The following is a 12997-nucleotide window of genomic DNA, read 5'->3' as shown; positions in this document are numbered from 1 at the left end:
ATGTGGAAAAATAATCCAAATCACTTAATTTTCCCTCTTTCTACAATTTTTTTTTTTTTCAATAAAAATTTATATCTTAAGAATGATTGGAATAATTTAATAAAATTTGGTATATGTGTACTCAATAACACCTTCTACTAAATAATTAACTTTGAAAATCCAAAAGAACAGCCTTCTAACTTCTTATCATTAATAGCCCCTAATACTATAATAGATATTTGTTTTATTAAATTTAAATTAAGCCTCTTATTATGAACAGAATTATTTGTTCAGATTAATCGACAAACATTTTTACTTACATTTGTTTAGATTCACTTAAACAATTTCATCTGTAACAGGTGAAATTGTGTAAGTGGATCGTAAAATTATATAATCTTAAGATTTTGCACTTGTGTTACTAAAAATAGAAATAATAATTAATTATTTTAAATTCACAATTAGTAAAGGAAGAAAAAACAAGCACAAAATTGTCAGACTGCATAATTTTGCAGCCCATTTTCCTAGGATGTTACCTAGGATATTCAGAGTCATTTTCCTAGGTTATTTTGTTTATTCTAGAGACATTTTTTTTGTGAATAGATTTTCAAAATGTACGAATGACAAGTTCCAGCTGAAATAACTGTGGTCTGCAGTTGACACTCATTCATTTTAACTAAATCAGGCATAAAGAATACTGATAAGCAGTATTACTTTTACTTCTTCTGTTATTTCTGTTAATAAACATAATCTTTAATAGATAATATCTGAACAGTAAAAAGCTTTTTGAAGTTATAATTCAGGGAAAAATAAGTCGATCCAACTGAAAAAGAAAACCAGAGAATTTAAAATGAGTCCATATTAAAAGAAAAAACAGCTTATATTTAATTATATGAGTATGTAAAGTATAAAGTAACTAGCCATTTAGCCAGAACCTGGACCCTTGAGGCTCAGTTCAGCCCAGGCAAATCCCAGAGCCAACTCAGGGGCTCCTCGAGCTTCCTGGGGCTATGAGGCCTACCCTGTGGCCGCAAAGCTTGCTTCAGTAGCTATTCCCATCTACCCAGAGAGCTCCACTCCCTGGATTCTACAGTGTACATTATCTTCATGGTTGTGAGAGTAATACCGGTAAATAAAAATTATAGTATTCAGGCTCTACAGAATCCTGAAAAAGAAACTAAATTACAAAAGATAGAATAATAGTAACTAATGTGGATGCATACACAATTGGTGACGAAAAATTCATGAGCTCTTAAATCGAGATTGTACCTGTAGTATGCAAAAGTTAGCCTTCAACATAGTTACAATACCCAGTTTGGATTTTAAAAATCATAAAATTGTCTGGAGAGATATTATATAATAGCACACAATTGCACCTCCAAAAACAGTGCCCCAGGGACACTTCGTTTGTTACCAGTTGATGCTGAAGATGGGTATGCGAGCACCTCGTAAGAGGTGCTCGCATACCCATCAGCATAGCATCTTCAGCTGCCATCTTCAGCATCATTCAGATGACCCATCTTCAGCATACCATTTCACATCACATCATTTGTTATTACAAATTATGATGTGTCAGCAGTTTGTACGTGAAACTAATTTAGGTAGTGTGTATGCCGGTTTTCATCGAGCAATATGTGATCTTCAGCAAGTGTTTGAAAACATGTTAGTTGAATTTTATATTACTGTTTATTTTCTTGCAATCCCATCCAAGGACAACAAAATCAACGTTGTCAGATTCACAGAGCTGATCGTCTGACAATGCATTTATTTATTTTTTTATTATGGCTGTTAAGTGGTTACTGATGTAAGCAAATAATATTTTTTACTTTGTGATACTGGTTTACTCCTCCTACTCTCTGAATTATGAGACCTTGCCGTTGGTGAGGGGGCTTGAGTGCTCAGTGATACAGAATAGCTGCAACCATATTGGAGAGGTATCTGTTGAGAGCCAGACTAAGGAATTTTAAATTCTATCCAGCGTTGCGCAGTGGCTCGTCCCAAAATCCTTTTCCCGCCATGATGTTTAAATTCGTTTATGCGGTTGGCGCACTAACAGAAGCAAGACATCAATGTGATTAAAGGCAGAATTATCAAAAATAAACAAACTTTTGAAACATAAAAGAATAAAATTTATTGACGTATATGAAAACTGGCGTCGAAATGTGGATTTTTACTCTAATATTTATAAATAGGAAGTGCCGTACTCACGTGTGCGTGTGCACGCACTTCTAAATAAATGTGGAGTGTAGGCTTTTTTGTTTATTTTATATAAAATTTAATTGATTGTATTTGGAGTCGAGAATTATGATCTGAATGATTAATTTCGTTTATTTCTTAACAATATAATAATTTCTAATAATTTTTCTTAATAAACAATTTACCTTGAATTAATTATTAATGTACTATTAGATACAAAGCGGTTCAGAAAATAATTAACTTTAATTATTTTAATTCAAAATGAAAATATAATGGAAACATTTTATATGAAACAGAAAATAAAATAGTTTTTATTAACATAAAAACCAAAACCGACCCTTTTGTAATTGTTGTCTTTATTGCACGTGGTTTAAAATGGTTTACCTAGAAAATCCCTTGCATTTCATTTGACTCATTAGAAAAATATGTTTATTGAATATAAAATTATTTTTCACTAAACAACAACTTTTTATTTTATTTTTATTTCAGTATTATAAAGTAATATTCATTTTGGTATCCGTAAAAAAAAATAAGTAATATCTCATTTTCCCGTGTAAATTAGATTATTAAAAGCAATTTCTTTTAAAAATTGTTTTGCGATAATATTTTTAATTAAAATAAAAAATCATAAATTCCGAAGATTGACCAAAATAAATAATATCAGATCTTTAGTTATAAAATTTTGAAATAAGTTATCTCCCATTTAGTTGATTTTCCATTTTAACAGCATTAAATAGTTTCACATAATAAATGAAAAATAATATTAGTAAAAAAAATATTTTATGAGCATAAAAAAAAATTATCGGTGATTCGATACCGAACCCCACGAATAAAAAAAGGAGTCGTTACCATAGAGCCACACACGCTACACGAAGAATGTCAGTTTGCACTGACACGAAGTGTCAGTTGCACTTCATAAGATCACTGTGTCAGTTGCACTTTTCATTCATTATTTTGAATTTTATCTTAATTAACAATCAATTTCAATACTCTTAAGAATCAATAGACTTGTATAAAATATTTATTTTTATTAAGGATTATTAAAAAAAAATTTTTTTATTATTTTTAATAATATTACAACTTTATCAGTACCAAATAATACTAATTCATATTGAAAGTGAATAATCATTCATAAATATTCGATTGTTAGCTCGTTTAATCATTATCATGTATTTAAAATTTTGCAAAATTTTTGTACAACTAAAAACTTTTGTCCCAAAATCCCTTACTTATATGTTCAAATAACCCGGTAGAAATGAGATTTTGGGACGAGCGTATACGCATGCGCGCCGAATACTGTGCGCAATGCTACACCTTGTTACTTTCATCATGATACGGCTAATCAGTTTTGAATTATGCGAGATACAAACGTACATACTGACTTCACGCCGAAAGTAGTCAAAATGAATTCAAAGATGGTTAAAATGGATATGTCCGCTTAAATCTGAAAACCGAAATTTTTCACGAACACATTGCTTCCTTTACTTAAATTAAGAAGTGTATTAAAAAAAAAAATTATGAATTCGTGTGAATTAATAATATATTATAAATATAGATAGTATTTTAATTTATTTTTTATTTTTTATTTGGTGTTTTATAAGTTACAAAATAATATTGGTTTTAATACATTTAGTTAACGTTACATTCAAAAGATTTACAATTGACTTGTTTCCCGCGTAGACTTTAAAAATCAAAATGTCGGCAGTAAAGGATTGGTTTAATATTGATGCAAAGATAGCGTCCTTTCAAACGTTACGTTAGTAGCTGTTATTTAAGTAATTTAGTGGCGTCGGTTTGTCTGTTGGTTTAGGTCGCCAATGCTTACTACGACAAATTATTTTATAGATCTACTGATTGGTTTCTGTGAATAGTGAAATAACATTTTTTACCCTTGCTCCACGTACTAAAAGTGTGTAATGATTTATACATATTTAATCTGTTCTAAATAAGTGGATGAAAAATGTAAGTAATGGCATTTAATTAATTTTGTTGAATTACTGTATATAATATTAAAGTGAGTTTTTGAAGGCGGCTTTACACATTAAGTATTTGTAGAGGTGTACTTGATAAATTGTGATAAATAAAGAGGTATACTAGGTAAATTAAAAATATAAGTGATTATGACGTTAACATTTATAGTTAATTTGAACCAAACTGTAATTTAGACCTAAATTTTTGGAAACTTTTTTTACTGTTTTAATATTATTTTTTTTGTGTTCATCAACTAAGTTACTTTGCATTATTTTCTTGTTATCAGTTCTAATCACAAAATTAAAGATTTTATTCAAAATGATCAGTTGCATATTGGTTATTCCTGCTGAATATTAAGTAGCTAATTAATGATTTCTCCATTCTAGCTGTCTATTTTAATGGTTTGCTTAAAGTGTTTAACATTTGTACATAAAGAAACACGTAAACATTTACTACCTGAGACAAATGATTTAAATTACACCTTCAAAATTTTTTATTAATAAACTCAAATTTGTTATACAAATGTGAAAAGCATAGTACAGTATATATTTATTCATTTAACAGCATAACAAAAAAAAAGAAATAATACATATGTTATTAAATTATATTCAAATTGATAAAATTTTTCTTGCAAAAGACTTTTGAAGCTCCATTTTAAATCTGCTTCTTCTTGTAGGAATGAGGTAAAATATATATATATTGTATTTTTGTGAATTGTTATGTGCTGTTAATAAATTAATTAATTAGCTGCATAAGACATTTGGAAGAAAGATTTTTATTAATCTGAAACAGACTAGTTTAAAAACATTAAACATAATTATTTAGGATTTCCTTTTATAAAAAAAATTGTTAATTTAGTATCATCCATTCAATTTAAGTAACTATAAAGTTTGAGTTCTTTTTCTAAATTATAACATTTCAAAATTTCTGTAAATTTCTTCTAATTTGCTTAATTTATAAGAATTATCCTTGAGTTTAGACCGTAGAGTTTTCTTAAAATTATTTTTTTAACTGTACTAGATTTTTCCTTAAAAATTTTGTAGACCTTACATACCACACAATACTTCTCTAAAACTATGTTTCTTAGTGTCTTAATTATGGGTTTTTGAATAAGAATTTTTTATTTTTTTGAAAGCCACTTTCATTTTTTGTGTCTGGCTTTTACTTCTTCTTTTTAAAAACATTCAGCGTAATTATTTCACCTAAATGTTTAAATTTTTGTACCTATTTGATTGATTCTTATTCTGAAATTTTCATGGTTTGGATTCTACTTTTATTATTGGAATCAATTATATGAAATTTGCAGCTTGATTTTGTTTGCACATTTTTCTAATTCTTGAATTCTTTAATGTCTATTGCCAACGTTACCAAATCATCAGCAGATGCTAAAATGTTTACATTTAAACATATAGATGTTGTGCCCCATTTTTATTAAGTATTTGTATTATCCTATTCTATTTCTCAGTAAACTTTTCCAGAGTGCAGTTGAACAATATTAGTGAAGAGACCATCACGTTGCCTCACTATAGATTTTGTTTCAAAGGGTTCGGAAATTCCTCTCAAAAATTAAAATTTTGAGTATGTTTAGTGTCTATTATTGACAGTTAGGAAGTTTTATCGCCTTTAGGAAAGTTTACAAAAATAAACTATTAATTCCAGATTTGTAATCTTTTTGTACTTTTATAATTATATAATTACTGTTTTTTTTTATCAATACCAATTGTTTGTGATTTTTATATTATCATTATTTTCAAACCATCTATGGTGGAAATATGTGAATCTTTTCTAAGCTCAACTCTCTCAAACCAGCTGATATTTTTAAATTAATTCAACTTGAATAACAAGTGAATTACTTTTTTTTTTTTAAATGCAAGGAAAAGATTAAGTTTTTCAAATTTTTACAATCTGATGTAAACAATCATTTTTGTAAATAAATGGCTATGTAATTTTCAAGAATTTTTTTTAGACTAATTTTTTAAAGCAAATACATTCTGATTAACTATATTGCAATTAGTATTTCAATTATAATAAATAAATAAAAATTAATTTTTAATTATTCAGACTAATTGATAAATAAAGAGTTTTGGAAAAACGTATACAACTCTTTTCCTATTGAAAAAACTCAATATTTTTTTTTTTTTTTTTTGTAACCATTACGATCAGGTGGAATGTAAACATCAATTTTATATCATATTCATATTTTATATCATATTGGGTGCCTATAAATAGTGGATTGAGAACACACCAATCGGCAGATTATTATTGTTTATTAGTACATACTTTAGTTGTAAACTCTAATTTTATTGAAAATTGTTAAGTTTAAAATATAATTAACATCATAATTTTCCTTCATGCTTTAACATTGTTCTATTGTTTTTTAATTATAGTAAATTTTTATTTTTATATTTTCCAGACAGAAGTGATGCACCAACAGAGATTAAAATAACATGCCCAGGTATATAAAGAATTTAAGTAATTAGTAAATGATCATAAAAAAGAATCAACATCTGGAATAACGTTAAAGGTAAGAACTCTTATTATTTATTTAATAACATTTCAGAATAACAGCTTTGAAAAATCAATTCCATATTTATGATAGAAGGTAGATTTTACCGTCAACAATTATATAATTTTGTGTTCTGTCAGCAACGGTGGAAACCAGAAAAAGATTTTTCCTTCTTAAGGCATGGTTTCATAGACTGCATTGTGTGTGTGAGTGTGTGGGCAAAAAAAAATTGTTAAGTTATTAGTGGAATGAATCACCACTGATACACTTTAAACACATATTAGTCCAATTTATTTGTTATATATATATTTTTTTTCAATTTTGCTTATCCTTGAGATTTTGTTAAATTAATTTTGCTTTTGTAATTGCTAATTTTTTACATGATTTAATGATGACATACTTATAATGGTTTTAATATTTATACTAATTGAGTATGCGCATGAATATTGTTGGAGATGCATTCATTTGATTTTAGAAATAATCAGGATAAAGCATTGCCAATATTTCCCGTTTCATTATAATTTTCACCATCATTTTATTAGTTTTAGGAAGGGTAAAATTACCAGTTGCGTGAGACTATGAATTTTTGTGGGGTCCAATTGTATTTAAATTTAATTTTGGGTTGTAGTGATCACAACAAGGCCCTGCTGAGAATAATTCAAGGTATTTTTTCTCCCTTGGGAAAGTCAGCTTTTTTTTTATTTATAGATAAGACCAGTTGTTATTACTGATGTGGAATTATTTTTTATTGGCGTATTAATAAATATACTATTTTTTTTTTTTTTTCTTCAGTCATTTGACTGGTTTGATGCAGCTCTCCAAGATTCCCTATCTAGTGCTAGTCGTTTCATTTCAGTATACCCTCTACATCCTACATCCCCAACAATTTGTTTTACATACTCCAAACGTGGCCTGCCTACACAATTTTTCCCTTCTACCTGTCCTTCCAATATTAAAGCGACTATTCCAGGATGCCTTAGTATGTGGCCTATAAGTCTGCCTCTTCTTTTAACTATATTTTTCCAAATGCTTCTTTCTTCATCTATTTGCCGCAATACCTCTTCATTTGTCACTTTATCCACCCATCTGATTTTTAACATTCTCCTATAGCACCACATTTCAAAAGCTTCTAATCTTTTCTTCTCATATACTCCGATCGTCCAAGTTTCACTTCCATATAAAGCGACACTCCAAACATACACTTTCAAAAATCTTTTCCTGACATTTAAATTAATTTTTGATGTAAACAAATTATATTTCTTACTGAAGGCTCGTTTAGCTTGTGCTATTCGGCATTTTATATCGCTCCTGCTTCGTCCATCTTTAGTAATTTTACTTCCCAAATAACAAAATTCTTCTACCTCCATAATCTTTTTTCCTCCTATTTTCACATTCAGCGGTCCATCTTTGTTATTTCTACTACATTTCATTACTTTTGTTTTGTTCTTGTTTATTTTCATGCGATAGTTTTTGCGTAGGACTTCATCTATGCCGTTCATTGTTTCTTCTAAATCCTTTTTACTCTCGGCTAGAATTACTATATCATCAGCAAATCGTAGCATCTTTATCTTTTCACCTTGTACTGTTACTCCGAATCTAAATTGTTCTTTAACATCATTAACTGCTAGTTCCATGTAAAGATTAAAAAGTAACGGAGATAGGGAACATCCTTGTCGGACTCCCTTGGTCCTTCCAAATTGGTCTTCTCCTAACACTTCTTCCACTCTCCTCTCAATTCTTCTGTATAAAATTCTAGTTAAGATTTTTGATGCATGACTAGTTAAACTAATTGTTCTGTATTCTTCACATTTATCTGCCCCTGCTTTCTTTGGTATCATAACTATAACACTTTTTTTGAAGTCTGATGGAAATTCCCCATTATCATAAATATTACACACCAGTTTGTATAATCTATCAATCGCTTCCTCACCTGCACTGCGCAGTAATTCTACAGGTATTCCGTCTATTCCAGGAGCCTTTCTGCCATTTAAATCTTTTAATGCTCTCTTAAATTCAGATCTCAGTATTGTTTCTCCCATTTCATCCTCCTCAACTTTCTCTTCTTCCTCTATAACACCATTTTCTAATTCATTTCCTCCGTATAACTCTTCAATATATTCCACCCATCTATCGACTTTACCTTTCGTATTATATATAGGTGTACCATCTTTGTTTAACACATTATTAGATTTTAATTTATGTACCCCAAAATTTTCCTTAACTTTCCTGTATGCTCCGTCTATTTTACCAATGTTCATTTCTCTTTCCACTTCTGAACACTTTTCTTTAATCCACTCTTCTTTCACCAGTTTGCACTTCCTGTTTATAGCATTTCTTAATTTCCAATAGTTCATTTTACTTTCTTCATCACTAGCATTCTTATATTTTCTACGTTCATCCATCAGCTGCAATATATCGTCAGAAACCCAAGGTTTTCTACCGGTTCTCTTTATTCCGCCTAAGTTTGCTTCTGCTGATTTAAGAATTTCCTTTTTAACATTTTCCCATTCTTCTTCTACATTTTCTACCTTATCTTTTTTACTCAGACCTCTTGCGATGTCCTCCTCAAAAATCTTCTTTACCTCCTCTTCCTCAAGCTTCTCTAAATTCCACCGATTCATCTGACACCTTTTCTTCAGGTTTTTAAACCCCAATCTACATTTCATTATTACCAAATTATGGTCGCTATCAATGTCTGCTCCAGGGTAAGTTTTGCAGTCAACGAGTTGATTTCTAAATCTTTGCTTAACCATGATATAATCTATCTGATACCTTCCAGTATTGCCTGGCTTTTTCCAAGAATATATTCTTCTATTATGATTTTTAAATTGGGTGTTGGCAATCACTAATTTATACTTCGTGCAAAATTCTATAAGTCGGTCCCCTCTTTCATTCCTTTTGCCCAGCCCGTATTCACCCACTATATTTCCTTCCTTGCCTTTTCCAATGGTTGCATTCCAATCTCCAACTATTATTAAATTTTCATCTCCTTTTACGTGTTTAATTGCTTCATCAATCTCTTCGTATACACACTCTACCTCATCATCATCATGGGCGCTTGTAGGCATATAGACGTTAACAATCGTTATCGGTTTAGGTTTTGATTTTATCCTTATTACAATGATTCTATCGCTATGCGTTTTGAAATACTCCACTCTCCTCCCTATCTTCTTGTTCATCACGAAACCTACTCCTGCCTGCCCATTATTTGACGCTGAGTTAATTACTCTAAAATCACCTGACCAAAAGTCGCCTTCCTCTTCCCACCGAACCTCACTAATTCCTACTATATCCACATTTGTCCTACCCATTTCCCTTTTTAAATTTTCTAGCCTACCAACCTTTTTCAAGCTTCTAACATTCCACGCTCCGACTCGTAGAGTGTTATTTTTTAATTTTCTGATGACCCCTTCCTTAGTAGTCCCCACCCGGAGATCCGAACGGGGGACTATTTTACCTCCGGAATATTTTACCAAGGAAGGCGCCTCCATTATTGCTATGTGAAAATGCAGAGAGCCACATTTTCTTGGAAAAAAAGCAGCTGTAGTTTTCCATTGCTTTCAGCTGCGCAGTACTCAGAAGACTGAGTGATGTATATACGGCCGTTTAAGTCGTCCTGACTCACGTCCCTAACAACTACTGAAAGAGCTGCTGCCTTCTTTCAGGAATCATTCCTTAGTCTGGCTCTCAACAGATACCTCTCCGATATGGTTGCACCTTCGGTCCAGCTACTCTGTATCCCTGAGCACTCAAGCCCCCTCACCAACGGCAAGGTCTCATGATTCATAGAGGAGGAAATATACTATATTTTATATTATTAATAAATATAATATCTATGCAATAAATTAATATTTAATTTATTGCATCAAAATTGTCTGAACTGCTTTACTCTACTGCTGCGGGTAAAGATACCCGAGGAAACTTTTGTTTGTGAATATTTTAGGTGCAACACTTCATTGAAACCTCTCCTCCCACTTTATTTCTACCTGTTGAGTGTGGGTATACCCTTTACATTTGAAGGTATTATCGTTTCACTAGTCATAAATTTAAAGTAAGAATTTTGGAAAAATGTTTACTGCTCTTTTCCTATTGAAAAAACTTAATATTTTTTTAATTTTTGTAATTATTACAATCAGTGGCAACGTAAACATCAATTTTAGCTTTGTACCATATTGGGTGCCTATAAATATTGGATTGAGAACACACCAATCGGCAGATTATTATTCTTTATAAAATATATACTTTAGTCATAAATTCTAATTTTCTTGAAAATTGCTAGGATTAAAATACAATTAACATCATAATTTTCAGTCAGGCTTTAACATTGTTCTATTGTTTTTTAATTATAGTAAGTTTTTATTTGTATATTTTTCAGACAGAAGTGATGCACCAACAGAGATTAAAATAAAATGCCCAGGTACATAAAAAATTTAATTAATTAGTAAATTTTTATAAAAATCAATATCTGGAAAAAGATAAAGTTAAGAACAGTTATTATTAATTCCATACGTGAAATTCCCTAAGATTTTTTAAAATTTCACAGAGAATTAATAGATTTTCTCAATAAAATTCTTTGATTACTTTTGGTTCACTAAGAGTCGAGATGAGAAAGTTGGGCACGAAGTCATATTGTTTAGTTTACATTTGAAAGTCCCTTAAAGTTTAAAGAAAATCTATAAAAAGCAGAATATTATTCTTACCACTACTACAGTGTTAGTCATATATCTTGCATACTTATAGCATCTGTTCACTCCCAATTGTATGTGTATTTGAACAGTTGTTTGAAGTAAATTTATTCATAGAATTAATTTAAATTATCAAATATATAACATACCGCTTACTAAAAAGTCAAACATTATACAACAGTTATTTAAATCGGAAACAAATTTTGTTAAAATAATTAGGTACCCCTCATTTAAAATAGCAGTATGACCAATATAGTCCACATGCAAATTCCTGGTCAAATTATCCATTATTATATCAAATGGGTTTTGGGAAAGACTTGCTATAAGATTACATTTAAAATTGGATGACAAATTTGATATGCAGACCTAAAAAGCGACGAGAGCATGTAAAATAATTTTTTATCATCAACTAATTTACAAATTTTATTGGCAATTTCTATCGACAATTTAACCATTATTGTAATCTCAAATACACAACAAATATTAGGGTACATTATTTAGTTCATTAACTTAACATTGACAAATAATCACCACCATCACTTATCAGCTGTCATTGAACAACGATCGGATCACGATCACCATTATTCATTGAGCACCGATCAGGTCATAAATCACCGTTCATTGAATGCTTGATCCCCATTCAATGAGCACCGATTAGATCAAAGATCACGTTTCAATGGGTACCGATTGGGTCAGGTCAGAGTTCATTGTTCAGCGATCATAATCATCATCATCAATAATATAACAGTTATCAAAATGGGTTACATATCTTGTTAAAGTAATTAGGTATACCTCATGTAATATGTAGTATGACCAATGTAGTCCACACACAAATTCCTGGTCATATTATCCATTACTATATCAAATTGGTTTTGGGAAAGACTTGCTATAAGATTACATTTAATATTTGAAGACAGAATTTCTGACCTAAAACGCAGCGAGAGCACACAAAATAAATTTAAATTATCAAATAATATGTAATATACTGCTTGCTTAAAATTTTTTACAAATTATATTGCCAATGTCTATCGACGATTTAACCGTAATTGTAATCTCAAATATTGGGGCAAATTATTTAGTACATTAACATAACACTGACAAATAATCACCACCATCACTAATCAGCTGTCATTGACAACGATCTGATCACGATCACCATTATTCATTGAGCACTGATATCAGGTCATAAATCACCGTTCATTGAATGCTTGATCCCCATTTAATGAGCACCGATTAGATCACAGATCAAGTTTCAATGAGTACCGATTGGGTCAGGTCAGAGTCATTATTCAGCGATCATAATCATCATCATCAATAATATAACAGTTATCAAAATGGGTTACACATCTTGTTAAAATAATTAGGGTACACCTCATGTAATATGTAGTATGACCAATGTAGTATACACACAAATTCCTGGTCATATTATCCATTACTATATCAAATTGGTTTTGGGAAAGACTTGCTATATTACATTTAATATATGATGACGAAATTTGATATGCAGACCTAATAAGCGGCGAGAGCACAAAATAATTTTACATTATCAACTAATATATAATACACTGACTGCTTACTTTTACAAATTTTATTGGCAATATCTATCGACAATTTAACCATTATTGTAATCTCAAATACACAACAAATATTAGGGTAGATAACA

General features: G+C 30.1%; 1 long non-coding RNA gene across 1 annotated transcript in view; it reads left to right on the top strand.

Moving 5' to 3' along the window:
* LOC142329731 (uncharacterized) overlaps positions 1-11524 on the top strand; it is a 42833-nt gene extending 31309 nt beyond the window's left edge. The window contains exons 2-3 of the long non-coding RNA XR_012757582.1: positions 6557-6667; positions 11025-11524. This is a non-coding gene — a long non-coding RNA (uncharacterized LOC142329731). The remainder of the gene's footprint in view (positions 1-6556; positions 6668-11024) is intronic.
* Positions 11525-12997: the final 1473 nt, after the last annotated feature.

This window comes from Lycorma delicatula, chromosome 9 (assembly GCF_047948215.1).
Source record: "Lycorma delicatula isolate Av1 chromosome 9, ASM4794821v1, whole genome shotgun sequence".
NCBI lineage: Eukaryota > Metazoa > Arthropoda > Insecta > Hemiptera > Fulgoridae > Lycorma > Lycorma delicatula.
The sequence above is the reverse complement of the archived record's forward strand: the minus strand, read 5'-3'. Positions and strand labels throughout refer to the sequence as shown.